This window comes from Pteropus alecto, unplaced genomic scaffold (genome assembly GCF_000325575.1).
Source record: "Pteropus alecto unplaced genomic scaffold, ASM32557v1 scaffold71, whole genome shotgun sequence".
Lineage (NCBI taxonomy): Eukaryota > Metazoa > Chordata > Mammalia > Chiroptera > Pteropodidae > Pteropus > Pteropus alecto.
This window is the reverse complement of record NW_006433024.1, coordinates 5927288-5945877: the sequence shown is the minus strand read 5'-3', so window position 1 is coordinate 5945877 and position 18590 is coordinate 5927288.

The window sequence follows — 18590 nt, the reverse complement described above, 5'->3', positions numbered from 1 at the left end:
GCAGTTCATTACACTGTCAGTGTTAACATCACTGCTGCATTTTGTACTTTGAACACACACATAATACGTATAATCATTGATAAATCATAGCACAGTGGAAGTTTTTTACTTTTAAACATAAATGGATAGTGATGACTCATTTCTACTGATTTATAAAAGTAAGTTTTTAAACATTTGAACAATCATTGCTAAAATATGTATTCTTTCATAATTGAGCACAAGGCAAAAGGATGTAATTTGACTTTTAGCATTACTGATTACATCTATATTCAATGGTATATCAAATTACAAATACAAAACAGGTTCAGGTTTTCATCTTTTGCAAATTTTTTAATGCTATTCATTTTTATTTAAATATGTTTTTCATATTTTGGTCCTTCTATTCCTAGAGATGAGCCAGTTAGTTTGTGGTGAGAAATAGCAGAAGCAAAGAAGAAAAAGTAATACTTTAACCTCATTAGCCTCAAGAGTTACATACACCAGCATGGTTTAAGGAATTGATTTTAAATAGGAAGATTATGCAAGGATCTATTTAAGATATGTAGGAATTATGAGGTAATGTATTCATAAGAATCTGTAGACTCTGTCAGAATGAGTAGGAACTTAAAATGGTTGGATTTAGAGATGTGATCTTTATGATTCAAACATAGTGATGGGAATTCTGAGGGATACTTTCGGTTGTCCACTGGATGTCACTATTTTAATAAAAGGCAGCTATTAGTGCAAGACAGATTTTTTTAAAGGCTGAAATTTAGAGTTGAAGTTCATTTTCAGTCACAACTTACAGGAACATTTGTATGGTTTTTTTTTTAAGTGACAGATGCTAAAAAGAAGATAATGGTTTGAAATAATAAGGAATTTAGACCCTGTGTAAAAAGTGGGCATTTTGTAACATTCCTTCAGGAAGACTAGAAATGTATAACTTTTTCTGCATGTTGTGAGCACTGTGAGTCTTAAAAGATTATTCCAGTGTTCAGTGATTCTTTGTAGTTTAGAAATCCCATGGGAGAATTCTAGGCAGTACTATTTAGTACGGTGATACATTTTAAAGCACTTTAAGAGTGTTTTGCTTTTTTCCAATGTAAATTACCACTTAGTGTGATTTTTATGAAGTTAGTATGCTATTTAGTAGTTGAGGCAATATTTAAATTAGAAGTCTTATCTCATTTTAGTCTTACAGAATGGCAGCTGCTTGATTTACTTCTGGTTTATTAAATAATGGGGCATATAGATTGATATGCTAATTGTTTGGATCTTATAAACCAGTTCCTGCACTACAAAAGATTATGACTTAGCAGAGGATTTCACACTGATTAACATTAATAAAACTGGGTTATTTCATAGGTTTATAGTGTTGAAATGATATTAAAACTTTTTACTTACATTAAAACTTTTTTTACTTAAACGTATTTTAAGCATTTTTGCATTTTGAGTGACTTACAAAACCTAGATACTAATTATGTATTTTTTTTTCTAGAGCGTTGAAGGAGAACATCATGAAAAAGCTGTAGAACTGCTGAAAGCGGCTCAAGGAAAGGTTAAATTAGTAGTACGATATACACCCAAGGTCTTAGAAGAAATGGAGTCACGTTTTGAAAAAATGAGATCAGCCAAACGCAGGCAACAGACCTAATGCAGTTCAAAACTTTATATTCCATTTTGCTTATACTTAGAGAAGTTTTACTTGTGACCTACTGATGGCTGCAGTGCCAGTGATTGTAAAAAACAAACTCCCCGTGAAATGCTCCTTGCCGTTTTATAAATGCCTATTTTAACATCATTTATGGTTCCAGAGATGCATACACTTTTTTCTGACAAGAAAAAGTAAAAGGTGATGAGGGCAATTTTGTCCCGCTCTTTTTACAGGCCTTTTTCAAATGCAGATTTTGTCATAAAGTTGTTACAGATTTTTAAAAATGCTTTTTTAATATTCAGATGTACTTTTACATTCTTAATCTTTTTTTAGGAAAAAAAGTTTTCTTCCTTTGGCTGCTTATTTAAAAATAACTGTTCTCCGTTTCTTTTTTTGCTTACTCTATTTTTTTTAACCTGTAAAATTTCTTTACAGTTTTCCAAGAAATTAAACAGTTTCAGCTATAGCAGTTCATTACACTGTCAGTGTTAACATCACTGCTGCATTTTGTACTTTGAACACACACATAATACGTATAATCATTGATAAATCATAGCACAGTGGAAGTTTTTTACTTTTAAACATAAATGGATAGTGATGACTCATTTCTACTGATTTATAAAAGTAAGTTTTTAAACATTTGAACAATCATTGCTAAAATATGTATTCTTTCATAATTGAGCACAAGGCAAAAGGATGTAATTTGACTTTTAGCATTACTGATTACATCTATATTCAATGGTATATCAAATTACAAATACAAAACAGGTTCAGGTTTTCATCTTTTGCAAATTTTTTAATGCTATTCATTTTTATTTAAATATGTTTTTCATATTTTGGTCCTTCTATTCCTAGAGATGAGCCAGTTAGTTTGTGGTGAGAAATAGCAGAAGCAAAGAAGAAAAAGTAATACTTTAACCTCATTAGCCTCAAGAGTTACATACACCAGCATGGTTTAAGGAATTGATTTTAAATAGGAAGATTATGCAAGGATCTATTTAAGATATGTAGGAATTATGAGGTAATGTATTCATAAGAATCTGTAGACTCTGTCAGAATGAGTAGGAACTTAAAATGGTTGGATTTAGAGATGTGATCTTTATGATTCAAACATAGTGATGGGAATTCTGAGGGATACTTTCGGTTGTCCACTGGATGTCACTATTTTAATAAAAGGCAGCTATTAGTGCAAGACAGATTTTTTTAAAGGCTGAAATTTAGAGTTGAAGTTCATTTTCAGTCACAACTTACAGGAACATTTGTATGGTTTTTTTTTAAGTGACAGATGCTAAAAAGAAGATAATGGTTTGAAATAATAAGGAATTTAGACCCTGTGTAAAAAGTGGGCATTTTGTAACATTCCTTCAGGAAGACTAGAAATGTATAACTTTTTCTGCATGTTGTGAGCACTGTGAGTCTTAAAAGATTATTCCAGTGTTCAGTGATTTTCAGAATAAAATCAGCATTGTTATTTATCATTTAGGTTTTGAACACTGGATTGCATGGTTGAATGTGTCTTTCGTCCACTACAAAATATGCTTGTTATTGATAGGATCATGTTGTTAAATTGTATATTTTCAAAATTAATTGTTTTTAAAATGTTGAGACCAAAGTAGCATAGAATTATGGATTTATTTTAATTTAATTGTAAAATTATTAGAGGTATTTGTTGTAGAGCTTTATATATTAAAGAGAGGTATTGGTGCATATAAAAACAGTAATAATGTTATGCTCATATTCTTGCATTACAGGGTAAGTAAACCCTGAAGAAATCTTATTTAAGTATGGCTACAGCTGCAGTAGCTTTTAAGGGCGTGTCAACATTTCATTATAAATTATAGCTTCCTTGTTCAGTATCTCAGCTGTTTCAGAACTTGAAGCCAAGTTAAATCTTTTTTGGTGTTGAAACTTAGTAAGTTGAGTAAGCTATTTTTTTTTTTTTCTCCAGTAATCCACAATCTGTTCTTTGTGTGGGTTGGCACTTAATTATAATTCTTAAAATAAAGGTAGCTTAGAGGAGCCAAATACAGTAGTTTTGCTTGCTGCTGTTGAGCATGAGTAGCAGTAGTTTGTTTTCATTAATGCAGTTTTCACAGTGTATCCCAGAGTTTTAAATCCTGACCATAGAAACGTTTAATCATTCAGTGGCCAAGATGTACAGTAGTGGTTAGTGAGGAAATGAAGGCATTTTTTTGTCATGTAAGTAAATGTATGATTCATGAACATAACTAGGAACATAGTAAGTATATATAATAGGTGCTGATTTATAATTTATAATTATTCCCCGCTCCCCAGTTTCCATTTATTTTCTTGGTATTTCAAAACAGATTAACTCAGTGATTCTGAACCTTAGCTGCATATTAGAACACCCTGCAGAACTTTAAAAAGTGTTAATACCTGAGTTCCATCCACACTAGCTAAATCAGAATCCCTGAGGGTGGGTCCAGACACTTTTTTTTTTTTTTTAAGCTTTCTGGGTGGTTCTGAAGGACATGACATGTAGGGTTGAGAACCACTAATTTTCCCCTTTATAAAATTACACTGGACTGTGTTTGGAAGTATCAGAATAGAATAATTCAATTTACAGCTGCTGTTAAGTAGCAGCAAATATAATGATTGGTTATATTTCTTAATTTCTTTAGGAATAAAAGGTACTTGACGTTCCTTATTTAAGAAGTAATTAGTCTACTTTTTTAAAAGAAAGAAATAAAATTTGCCAGTAGTTTAAACATAAACTTGATGTTTTATCTTTCTGCCCCTTTTGCCTTAGTAAAACTTACAAAGATAAATATTCATTATTTGAGAAAGCATGTTTTAAAATTGTAGATGAGAAATAATGTCATTGATAATTACATGCTATCTTAACATGGCCACTGTATTAGCATAATACTAGATTATAGTGGCCTAGTTCTTTGGGGTTTGATAATTCAGATGTGTGGTTTTCTTTAAATCATTATCTTTTGAATTTTTGAGTTATTTTCAAGTACGTAAGCAGTTTGACTCAAGTACTTTGTTTACAATTTAAATAGATATAGCATTTAATAGAAGAAATGGCTATGGCTTATCAGAAAAGAATGTCAGCATGACTTATAGACTTAAATACATGTTGTGATTATTTTATAACGTGGAATGATCATTGAAATATCAAGGATTCTAATAATCGTATTTACTGAATAAATGTATGTTTATGAATTTTCTAATTTATATCTTGTCTCCTGCTAACAATCTGGTTTTATACTTTTATTGTCCAAAATTTAATTAATAGTGTTTTTTTAAAGGTCATTGCGGTTCTGTAATTGGTTAAATAGTGGGAAAAAAACAAATCGCTTGTTCATTAATTTTCAAGAACTTCTAATTCTAAACATTTGTATCTGGATATAGTTTTTAAAAATATTAGCAAACAGTATGATTCTACTTTAATTCTTTTTTGAAGTAAAGAAATACCCAAAATGAGTTTAACACTTTCATAGATGATTTCATTTATCAATTGAATTCTGATTCTAAGACTTATTTAAAATAAATTTGTATTGTGTTCTTGTTCATTGGATTTGAAAAAAATGAAATAACTGCACGACAGGTGTGTTTTTTGAAAGCTGTGTATAAAATAACTTTTAAATGAGGTAAAAGCAAAATCTGCTGGTTAGTGGAATGAAACTTCAAATTCCTATATTTTATTTTGTCTTTCATAAAATATAACTAAGGAAAATGGTCTCGTGTTATTTTAAGAGAGACAGTATGGCATGTGATTGAGAGCACAGAATCTGGAGCTGGACTACCCTGGTTTAAATCCTAAGTTCACCATCACTGTATAACCTTACACAAGTTACTTAACTTCCCTGAGCTTTAGTTCCCTCATCTGTCATGTGTAATAAGAATGCCTGTAAGTGTAATATCATTATTTGTGAAGCCCTTGGAATGGTGCCTGGCATAGTAAGTACTATTTGTGTTTGCTATTATTTTCATGTAAAATAGCATTGGGACCTTATTAACTGAAGGAAGATGTTGTGGCCAGTAATTAAAATTAGCAAGTTCTTATTTTTGATGACTAGAAAACATGATGTTTAATTTGTGCTTATAACTTTAAAAGAAATAAGATTCATAGGAATGTTCAGATTTCTGTCCAATCTGATCAAAGAAACACCTGGAATTCTAAAATTAGTGGAGTTTGGAGGGCAAAGGGTTGAAGTCACATGCACAATAAAAATCATAGCACTATAAGTCTCAGTAAAGAATTTGCATAATCAGAAAAAATTGTAGGGAAGATATATCTAGCTCTAGAGACACTGGATTGTTAGAATAGGGATGAGACAATACAAGGTGTAATTCACCATCATGAATTTTTTAAATGTATGAAAATGTACCAAGCAACCAGGGATACAACAGAAAGCATTTATTGTTATTCCTGTTTCTTCAGAATTTCAGTAAACCAGAATACCTGTTATCTAAATCTTCCAATTCTGGTTTTGTTATATTCACTACATTGATTATTCTGGCATTAAAATAATGGAGTGGTGACCAAAGTTTGTACATATATTTCTATGCTGGCAGAAAACCTCCACCTGATGAAATCTTTCAAAATGTTATATACAGAACAAAAAGTAGATTCATACAGAATCCACTTGTCAATTTTATTCCTTTGATTTTAAACTTTTTCTAAAACAGCTTTATATCAACAAGATATGTATAAGAGCTCCCTTAATTATCACCTACAGAAGTATATTTTGGACACAATCAAGAGTTGGTCCTTTAAAAAAGTTTTTTTAGGAAAGGAAGTATGGAACAATTTTAGTTTATTACAGTCTCCAGAATTGTTCTAACCAATTGGACAAAGATAAGAAAATGTAACCATTGGTTGCAGATAAGTTCCCCTTATATGGTGGTGATTAAAAATAATTTATCAAGTAACAAAACCTCAAACTTTTAATTTTGTTTTTTATTTGGCAAAGAAATGCAATCTGAAAGCACGAAATAGCCAAGAGAAATTTCTAATTTCTGGTATCTCTTATTTGACATACTTTGAGCCCAGAGTTTAGATACTGATATTTGACTTTTGTGTTTTAAGGTGTTCTAAGTTGAATTGCCCCTCCACCCCAAAAAAATGTATGATGGGAGTCCTAACTCTTCAGAATGTCTTTATAAAAATAATCAAGTAAGATAATTAGGGTGGGCCCCAATCCAATGTGGCTAGTGGCCTTATAAAAGAAAAAGAAATTTGGACACAGACACAGGGAGAAAACCATGGAAAAATGAAGTCAGAGATTGGGGTGATCCTTCTGCAAGCCAATGAATGCCAGTAAACTACCAGAAGCAAGGAGAGACACGTGAATACATTCTCCTTCACAGTCCTCAAAAGGAACCAACTCTGAGGACACAACAGTTCAAACTTATATCCTCCAGAACCGTGAAACAAATTTCTTTTTAAGCCGCCTATCTGTGGTAGCCCTGGAAAACCAATGTGTAAGAGAATACATATTCTGGTGGCATCATTATCAAAAATGGATACTGAAGCAAAATTAAATGTGGCTTCTCCCAAAAAAACTTTATTGTGTGCAATAAAGTTTTAGTAGAAGTGGTTTGGGTTCAGAAAAGATGAGATTCCTGGCCTTCGTGGTGAGAGGGAAATGCTGAGTTCTTTGTTTTCTGTGGTTGAAATGCTACCTTAGACACCTGTACACCTGTGTAATTGAGCTCGTGCTTCCAATTGGCCACCTGGACCCATCAGCCCATTAGAACTTAGTTTTTTCCCTCATTTTAGGCTGCCAATTACTGCATGGCTGCATCTTTCTCAACTCAAGGGCTTTCCAAGAGTTGGCAGTGGCAGGAGAAGATTCAGCACTGAGGAGAGATGTTTCTGCAGCAGCCCTTGCTCCAGTGGAAATGTGATGAAAATTTGTCTTTGGCCAGGGGTATTTCACCCATTAAAGATTTGAGTGGGTTCCTTATGGTCCATGTGCCTGACGCAAAAAAAATTCAACCAGAACCAATTGTGCTGCTCCATCCTTAAGACTCTCCATTGCACTTTGGATAAAATCTAAATATCTTGCCATGATTGCAAAGGTTCTGCCTAATCTTTTCCCTGCTTCCACTCAAGCTTTATCTCAACCCACTGCCTCACTTGCTCTACTCCACACCAAATTCCCTTGGCTGGAAGCCTCTCCCTCTGGTTCTTCCATTGGCTAACTGCTCCCATTCAGGTGTAAGCTAAAGTCACCACCTCTGTTAAGCTTTCTGTCCACTTCATCTATAGGTAGGACCCTCATCCTGTTAATGTGGCAACACCTGTTCATTTCATGCTTAATTGTGTCTTCCCCATTAGAATTTAAGTTCCATGACAGCAAGAAAGATCGCAATTGTGTCATTCACATCTTTTCCCCCCATCACCTTACACAGTGTGTAAAACCTGGGGATTTGTTATACATTGTTGAATTGACCTATTTTCCATAATTCCACAGGTAGATCAAGAACTTCCATGGGACCATATAAAAACAGTAACAATGACACACCTAAGTTAGACACAGAATTTGTTAGCTGATCTTGTAAAAACAAATGTCCAAGAGAGGACCAAGATTATAAAGGGGTAACGCCATTGTCAATCTTTCATCCCCTTGCTCTGTTAAAATTTTGGGTCCCATTTGTGGAGAACAACAATGGAGGTTATTTTAATCTTGTGTTCTATGTAAATATAATAATAGCTGAAATTTTATAGTAACTAATGTCTGATTTTTGTTTTTAAGTAAAGCTTTTCTTTAGTTGGGTATTAATTACCACAACCAGAACTACATGAAGAATTGTGCACTGCTCACTAAGGTCTGCTTTTTAAAATGTCTATTGTATAATTTTTAAATAAGTAACTAATGATATGCTATAGTGGAAGGAACACGGCTTAAATTAACAGTTCTGCCACTTAACACATGATTCTTAAGTCCAATTCCCTTAACTGTATATAATAATGGGAGTAGGAAATTTCCAATTTCCCTTCCTTGCTTCCTTCCTTCTTTCCTTCCTTCTTCCCTTCCTGCCTGCCTGCCTGCCTGCCTTTTCTTTCTTTCTTCATATGTGGTGAACTGGAACTACTCTGGTTCAAGGAATTGGGGGGGCCCCGATGCTACCCCCTTTGACACTCCATCCCATGCCCCAAAGTCTAGAGGTTCCTCTGAGTACTGTTTGAAAATTTCTGTATTAGATGATCTCTAAAGTCCATTTCTGTTCTAAAAGTTCAATGGTACTAAAATGCTATTGGTAATGCAGATGATTTTTATCACAACATATAAACCGCACAAAGAAGAATTTGCTATAATATCAGAAATATTGATAATAGCTGCCTTTCATTAAGCATCTACCAGGCACTGAATCTAATCCTTAAAACTACCCAAAAGTGACACGTATTATCCCAGTTACACAGAATCAGAGACCAAATAGTTTTTTTCAGAATCACACTGTGATCAACACAGCCAAGTTTCAATCTCAAATTTATTTTTGAAACCTATACTTTTCTTCCAATGCCACAGTGCACTTTTAACTACTTTTTTCCTCATTCGTTTTTTTTAGGTTTCTTGGCTTTTTTTGTTTAGATGTTTTCTTTTTTGAGCTAGAGTCCTGTGTTACACACACAAAAAAGCAGAATAAATTTAACCAGTGTATTATGTCAGTATTCACATGGGCATTTTTAAGTTGGCATCTTTTCTTCATTCTATAGGTATTCCATTAAATTGCATTAGCATGTTGAAAATACCACTTTCTACCTGTTGGATTACTTTGTGTCACAAAATTAGAAATAACTAGATTGTAGTAATAACTGCTTAAGAATGATAGAAGGAACTAGCTGAAGAAATGACTGAAAGTTGGAAGAAAGTTATCAGCTATGGTTCTATTCATTTCAATTAAATGATTTTGATTTTTAGTCTGGGTAGAAATCATAAAAGCTATTAATTCACTCAACAAGTATTTTTTGAGCATCTATTATGTACTGGGCAGTGTGCTTAGGATACAGCAGTAAACAAGACAAACTCCTGCTGATAAGAAGCTCATATTCTAGTGAGAGAACCAGAGGAACAAGAAAACAATGCACTTTCAGGTGGTGGTGAGTGATAGGTAGTTCAACAGAGTCGGAGAGCTAGAGAACCGTAGGAAGATAAGATTCAGGAATATTAAATCACTGTCAAGGTTCACAATTAGTGATTCCACAGTTTTTTCTCATAGTAGGCTGTCTGAGATGGGCTCGGGGACACAGCTCCACCATATCTCAATGGCTAGCTTTGTGATTGTCCTTGGAACCTCCATACAGCACCAACTGCAATTCTCATAATACTTGTGATGCTTACTAAACATTCGAACTATTTTCAAAGCACCTGTTGCATGCTGATGATCCTTTTCTATCAGTTATCATGTCCATTGACCCCTCCCCCAACCCCAGTTGGAATAAAAATCTAAACATCTCACCATGACCCACCAAGCCCTGCATGGTCCAGTTTCTGCCTTCATCTCCAGCCTTCATTCATACCCTGTCCCTCTCTATCTCTACTCACATGTGTTTAACATGACAGGCCTTTATACCAGCTGTTCCCTCTGCCTCAAATCTCCTTCCCCCTCTGCTGATATTTATATTTGTCTAGTTTGTGAGCCCACCCGCTCCCCAAGATGATAAACTTGAGGGCAGGCCGGTCTCTGTTTTGTTCACTGTCCTAGATCCAGAACTAAGGAAAGTGCCTGGCACATAGTTGACAGTATTTGTTGAGAAAACAATACCAAAGAATGCAGCAGTGCTATTTTAGGGAGGACAGAGAAGTTCTCTCTGAGAAAATGATAGCTGGAGAGAAACCTGAATGGTGCGAATTGAAGCCACTTGTTTATCTGGGGAGATCGGGGTTTTTGACAGGGCCCAATAAGTAGTATCTTTCTTCCCACTCTGGTTCTGAATACAGCAGGAAGTAAAACAAACAACTTGGCCGAGGGGGACCGAAATATTATGTTTATTATTTATCCATTTATATTACACATATTTGTTGAATGCTAGTCATGTGCTAGGGGGTAGGAATACAGTAGAGCATGGAAAAAATTCCTTGCCTTATGGAGCTTCCTATTAAAGGCTGGGCAGGCACACCTGCCCTAGACTTGAGAAAAAAGAATATGCTCCCTCAAATTAGCCAGACTGACCCATCTACTCTGGACAATGACTGAATTCTCATCATCCCCAGACTGCAAGAGCAAAACTTGCTCACTTCTTACATGGATAAGGGCAGAGGAGTGACACAAATGCTGCTTCCTTTGTCTCACATTTGCCAATCAGATTCTCACCCCATCTCCCATGGGGTGAGAGTGTCAAGTTAGGAGCAGCCACTGAGGTAGAAGTAGAACCCAGAAAGTGTGGTGTCCCAGCAGCCATGTAAAAATATGGACAAGTGAATAATTTTGTAAGCAGAATGGCTGGTAAGAAAATTAAAATATAAATTTTCAAACCACCTTTTAAATCATTTTTTAATTTGCAAATATTGGCAGAATTGGATTAAAAACCCAAATGCGTCTTATTATAGGCTATAAATATTTTTCTTTTAAAGTTGATTAAGGAGGAAATGCATCAACAGCACACACACATCTTTTTTCCCCATCTCCTTCTGTAAGTACACAGAATCTTAGTTTTATTATACTGCATATAACCTTTTCCTCCTACCTTTTTATATTTTACCACAAGGTGGCACCAAAGTGCTATTGTTTCTGTTTTCAGATTTTCTAGCAGTTCTTGCTGACTAAATACCAGGCCTAAGTTTAAAATAGTACCAATGTTTTCTTTTAAACTAAAAAGTAATAGTTAAATGTACTTCAGGAAATTCAAAGTTTTATAAACGTGGAGAGAAAATTCTTTCCAAATTTACCCTAAAAGAAAACAAAACAAACCTGTATAAATTACTAAATTACATGAATGTCTATCTACCACTCCATATATAAGTTTGCAGGGGGAGGTAGAGGAAGAGATTGATTTAGTATTGTTTTGGTCCTTGTACAAAGTATGAACAACTTTAGTTGACTAGAAATTATCTTTGGCTTTACATCTCTTAGATATCTTCACCCAAGCTCAAATAGGATATTTGATCAAGAAAAAAGTCATTTTAGAAGGACATGGCAAATTCCTTTAACTAAAACAAAGACCATCTGAGGCATTAAATTAACTTGCTTTGCCTGACACTAAATATGTCAAAAAATTTTTTCCGTAAAATTAAAAATATTAATTAAAACAGGTATAGAGTAGAAAGCTCAATTGATCTATATATTAGCTCCAGTTCTGCCAATAACTAGGTATGTCGCCTTGGGTAATTTAGTTATCCTCCATGGGTCTGATTTCTCACTAGTAAATGAGATTTAACACATGATCCCCAAAGCTCTTTCTATTTTCTGAAGATTTTAAAAGTATCATGGGAAAATTTGGCAGAGCATGAGACAATTTCCAATAGCCAGAACTGCCCTGGCTGTTAGAAATTGTCTCATGTTGTGCCATAGACTCTACTACCAATGTGAATATGCCCCGATGTATCTAAGAGTAGCAGAGATACTGTTGAGCATTCCTTAGCCTTGGGCAGATAACTGAACTAGTCTTAAGGTCCTTTCTAACTCTAAGCCTCTAAATTCCATAATTTAAATTGAATTGTAAGCTGGTCATACCCTATATCTTGGGGCTGCTGTGAAAATGCAACTCTCAAATCTCTGACTACAGGGAGACTGATTGACTAACAGTCCTGTTAGGGAAATCTTCACCACATTTACCACAGGCTGCTCCTAGTCACTGAGTGAGCACAGCAGAAATACTAAGCAGGTCTTTTTAGGAGACAAGAGATTCCTCTGATGACTGATTTTGTCTTGGGGTCTCCCCGTTGGTCTTCCTGAACTTTGATAGAACTGCACTGTCATCTAAAACTCAGCCAAACCTTTTCCCTTCCTTCTCTCCCTGATATGGAATCAGAACTGCAGCGTGGTCTCATGGTTCTGGTTCTGTGTCTCCCTCAGCTCCCTCTCTGTTTTTCCTCACCATCATTTCTCCTAATAAGTCTCTTGCATGAACAATCCGTATTGGTGTCTGCTTTCAAAAGACCCAAACTTGCACAATCTTCTAGCAGAGGGACATAAATTGGGCGGGGTAGGGAGGTACTATATCAAAATCAGGGTATTCAGAATTCAAGGCCCCAACCCAGGCCTACTATATTAGAATCAATGGAGGTGGAATGTCTGTTTTAGAAATCTTTTCTAGGTGATTTATATGGAGACTGGCCAGAATTAATTTAAATTCTTCAGTCCTTAACAGAGTAGATTCTGAGGAGTAGATGCATTGTAAATATTTCTTGAAAAATAAAGTGTTGAAAAGCTTGATAAGTTTGTGTTATTCTGGAATGAAAGGAGTAAAATGGCAAAGTTTTTACAATATATTTCCCTATCACCTCAAGGTCTTCCATTTTCTCTTTGATACTGAAATATTTTAAAATTTTTCCTCAGTGTTCTATGAAATTAATACATATATTTTAACACTAACATGAGGCAAAAAAAAAAAGTTTAATAAATAGTATCAGATTTTGCCAACTAGACCCAAAGAATTGCATTTTTGACATCATCCTAACATCCAGCACCATTGACCTAACCTCCATAGCTTTCTTTGCTTTGCCCCTTTCCAAGGTATTATTGAAAATGACAGATGGTTGGCAGTCTGCTTGTGTTTTTAAAAGCATTTCCTTATAATTTTTAAAAAAAAATGATTTAAAAGACATTTTCAAAACCCTTAGGGTTGTTAAAAGTTTCATTCTGACATGGTAGCTGTCACTAGACGAAAAGGAAGGTTTGGGAATCATGCAAGAGGTGTTAATGAGTGTCTTTTCTTGAGACATGAAGTGCCTAGGTCAGGAAAAGAAAGACATCTACCGCAGCTTCTCCTCGAGTCTAAAATCTCTCATTGCTTTCTTTTCTAGGCTACTTTCCAAATATGTTCATGTAGACAGAGAAGAGATTCCAGAACATTTCAGTAGGAGCCGCAGAACCAACCCCCACCCCACCACAAGGGCTGCTTTTCTGTGTGCACATTTTTTTGTAGGATACACAGATTCTGCATGTAGGTTTTTTTTAAGTAATTGTCTCATGCTAAGTTCTTTCTAAAATGTTTAGAGTTTTATTTGGAATTCTGAGGGAATGAAAAGGAACCCAATTCAGACTGAACTTTGTATTAATGCTTTGATCCCAACAACTTCTCTGCATGACTAGGTGATGATATTCCCATTTTTCTACTCTGATTTTTCTATCTTCGTTTTCCTATTACACTGTCTGGTTCCTTTAACACTCCTTTAATTTTTGCCTCATTCTGTTTCTCACCAGTAGTTTATACACTCAGACCTTAGGATCCACACATGGTTCTGTAATTCAGAAGTTGTTCCTTTGAGGCTCATTCTCCTTTTGGGTTAGATTTAAAAGGGAAAGATCAGAAAAAGAAAATCAGATTTAGAAAGAATCAGGAATAGGTGGGAACACTTCTCTGATATTTACCCTAATGTTTTGAAATTTCAGATCAATATGGACATTCAGAAGTATTGGAAAGGATACCTGTGGGTATCAGAGTAGGTCAGGAGACTAAGAAACTTTTTGGTGATATTTCGAAAAAGTCTGTCTTCAAGAATAGCCTTCAGCCAGTCACACCAGAAGCCTCATTGTCTGTCAGTCCTCACATGCCCCAAATTCATCTGTTCTGCACAAGTTGCATTCGCTGATGCCAACCATCCTCAAACCTTGCTCAAGCACCCAGTGGAGTAGAAGAAAAAGGGCCCAGAAGCCCAGATTTAGCAACTGAGTAGCTTAAAAGGATGTTTTTAATTTGCCAACAATTTTATATTGTTATTTTTTTGTGCTTCGAAGTGATTATTTTATATTATCCCTAAAAATAGGTGCTATTTCCTATACACTAGGACCACTCTAGGGACACTGAGACTCAGAAGGAAAGGACAAGTGAGTAAAAGCACCTGTTTCAGACTGGGGCCCAATGTGGAAGCTCTTCCATCCCAAAGCTCCAAATGCAAATATGAAGGCATCAGAGCATAGAAGCAATAGCATTTGTCTTGAGGATGCAATTATTAGAGTAGGTACATATCATGTTTGATAGGTAGGGATTAGACCTGATATTCTTTCCATATTCTGTGAATCTATCATGTTTTAAAATGTTTACACATATATGTGCACATAGATACCCATATACATGTATATGTACGTATATATAGATACATATATATTATTAATATACATATTTAACCTCTAATTTCAGGTGGTGGGTTTGGCACTTGTGCTTTTATAAAGTCAAGAGCTATTTTTCACAGATGATGTGGTTGCATCATGTCAAGTATTTGGGGTGCCTTTCGGATGAAATATATGATAAACCCTACAAGCCTAGGACAAGTTCTGGGTCATTCATTTCAGAAAGAGGTGCATTTTAAAGCTTGTAATTGGTTCTTTTTGGCTCATTCTGCAATATAAATCTTATCATGAACTCACCATGGACCAGAAGTTTCAAAGTGTTTGCTCTAAACTTGCAAGAAAAGGTGGTCACCTTTGAGGTGTATTCTTCTAATTTTACATAATCCTGAAAATGGTTTTCAAAAATAATCAGATTTCAATAAAGGATCAGTACTTATGAAAGAGGATTGGGAAACTATGGCCATGGGCCAGAACTAGTCTAACATGTGTTTTTGCCAAAAAAGTGTTACTGGAACACAGCCACAACTATTTGTTTATGTATCATTTATGGTTGCTTTCTTGCTACAATGCAGAGTTAAATTATTGCCCATAAAGTCTAAAATATTTATTACCTGGCCCCAAAAAACAAAAACAATATGAACAACCCAACAGAAAACAAACAGGCAAAAGAAATAAATAGGAAATGCATAAAAGAGCACACCAAATATCCAATGCATACATGATAAGATGCAGTTGTGATCAGGGAAATTCAAATTAAAACTATATTTGGATTTCATTTTATATGTATCAGATTCACAAATATTTGTCTTACAATATCAGATGTTGGTAGGATGTAGAGTAGTGAGGTTTTTTATTCTCTCCTGAAGGAAACACAAATAAGTACAGTCACTTTTGAGAGCAATTTGGTAACATCCAATAATGGTGAGTGCACAAAATCTAAGACCCAGCAATTCCAATCCTATACACACACACACACACACACACACACACACACACACACACGAAATGCATTTTAGAGAAACTCTTGCATATATTAACAAGGAGACTTGTACAAGAATATTTATGGTAGCATTGTTAGAAAAATAGAAATAAATTTAATATCGATGAGAAATGGATAAATATGGAGTATAATTTTTAAATGGAAAACTGTATAGTAATGAAAATGAACAATAGCCACATATTTCATAAACATGAATAAAGCTTATAGATTTAGTGAAAAAAGTAAGTTGCAGAGGAGTACAGAATGGTATTATTTATATATGCAAAACAATACTATATATTGTTTAGGGATACACACATATGAAAAGCCTGAGAATATGCATGGGAATTAATTATAAAGTTTAAGAAAAGGCTTACTTCCAAAGGAGAGAAAGAAGGAAAGAAATATGGTTGGGGAGAGGTACAAAGGAAGCTTCAATTACATTTGTAACATATCGTAAGCTGGTTGCTGTGAACTCAGATTTTTGTTCTTTTTGTAAATTGGAAATATTCCATAAAAAGTAAAATTCTTTATGTTTGAGGACTTTTATTCCAGTCAATCATTATAGCATTGCCAGAGAGCCCCACCACCACCCTGATCTTTCAAGTCTTTTTCTTAATGGAGCTCCTTCAGCCCATTCACCCAGCAGGTAAGGCCTCTGAATATACTTGTGTAGTCTTTATATTTACAAGAGGGTGAGGGGGCGAGTGAGACAAAAGTCCAGCCTTGTATCCTTTGTACAAAGGACCTAAGGTGAGCATCACTCGCAGTGGGTGCCTTCTTCATTGTCCAAAAGCACCCTGCAGTATATGAAAAAAGGCTGAAGACAGGCTCCACCTTCTCTGATCTAGCTGGTGGATGCTACAAATGTACTCACCCAGAGCCATGAAAAACTAGAAAGAGGAATCAGTCTGAAGGCAGAGCCTCTATTAAGTTTTTTACTTGCCACCAAAGTTTAGTTTATCTTGATATTTTTATAGGTTCTCATGGTTTATGTGAGAGCTGATCATTTTTTTTTTCTAGTTATCTGGAAGTATATCTTAAAAATTTGTTTTGCTCTCTCAGGATGTCTATCTAAAAAGTGAAGATGAATCGCCAATTTATCTTTAATGCAATGCACATGTAATGTAGCCAACTGTAAGAAACACTAACACATTAACAGAAATTATCACTTTTCTTATCTATTCAAGTCCTTCGTTCTTCAATATATTGTTCTGGACAAGCTGCAAATTTGAATACTTTCTTATCTTCTTCATCTGATAGACAGTAGCAATTTAATCTTTAATAAAATCTAAATCTCTCCCTTTCTTCAAAATCTAAACTTCTCCTTTCACCTAAGTTGCCAGCCCTAAGATTTTATTCCTCGGAAGCAAAGAATAAAGTTTTGCAAGTGTGGTTCACGGACCACTTTCATGTGATGTGCATCAAAATGTTGATGCTCCACCCCAGGCATATTAAATCTCTTTGCATTTCTAATGAAGCATTGTAGGCAATTCCATTGCTCACTAAAGTTTGAAAACCACTTCTTTAAAAGAAAAAAAAGATGAATCAATTGGCAAAATAAAACCAATCAGTATAGTCTAAAATTGTTATTTAAAAACAGCAGAAAAAAGCGATGCCTCAGCAAGAGAAATTATCCTCTTTCAATGTTGTTATAAAAGAGAGGTCTTAAAGGAATCAATTAAAGGATCCAAATTTATAATTTTTCCTCACTTCACCTGCTTATGAGAGTTGTTAGAAAATAATGGAAATGGTTTAGACAATGGAAGCCAATTTAGGGAAGGCTCCAAAGGCACCAAAGAGCCGGGAGCTGGGAGTTGTTCTGTGATGATCTCTGGCAGAACACAATATCTGAGAGCTTCAGATTTCTTATCTATAAAACCAGAGGATTGTCCACCTATCTTTATGTTCTTTCACACCTACAATTAGAGGAAATATGTCATCCCTAAAACTTGAAGTCAAGGCATATCTGTATTCATTGACTCTCTAGCATGTAAATAAATTTATTGTATGTTAGCCATGTGCCCAAACGGGTATTACTTTTAAAGATAAACTCCTGAATGCAAAGACGATGAAAATGCTTCAGTTTAGGTCTGCATCAACTTGTTTTCATTTTAATTTTACTTACATGACATGAGTAGTCAACTTTATAACAGTGACATTTTTAACTCCGTCTGCCTTAAAGTAGCCATGAAAAATGTCTCTAATATAGAGTAAAACAACCCAAAGGCACAGTAGAAAACAAAAAAGGATGTGCCAATAAAGCAGTGTTTGGTACAAGTAATGATTCTGTGGGGTCTATTAAACCACAAAAGTCCAGAAGGGGAAGGAATGCTGATAATTACCTAACACCGGCAGTTGCTGCTGGCTTCTCAGGGGTAGTCTCCTAGCATGCAAACGTTTTGTCTGGAAAAATCATCCAGTATCGAGAAACAGCACTTGCTTTGACCCTTACAAGGTACCTGTGTTTTAGGATTTTAAAGTATGTGAGAAAGCAGTCTGAGCTATAGTCACCAAAACTCAGTATCGTTGATGGTTAATTGCTAAGATTTAGCTACCAAGTGCATATCAAGATAGGTATAAAGATCTCAGGTGAAGTGAGAGGGCTTGTGGGAGCACACCCTTTTAACTTGGTATACAGTTAAAACCTAAATATTTATGTCAGATTAAGGGACACTTTTTCCCTCCTATTTAAAATCTTTTTTCCACTTTGCACAGCTCCCAAAGTCCTAGCCCTTTGAACAGTGGAGAGTCATGAAACTTAAT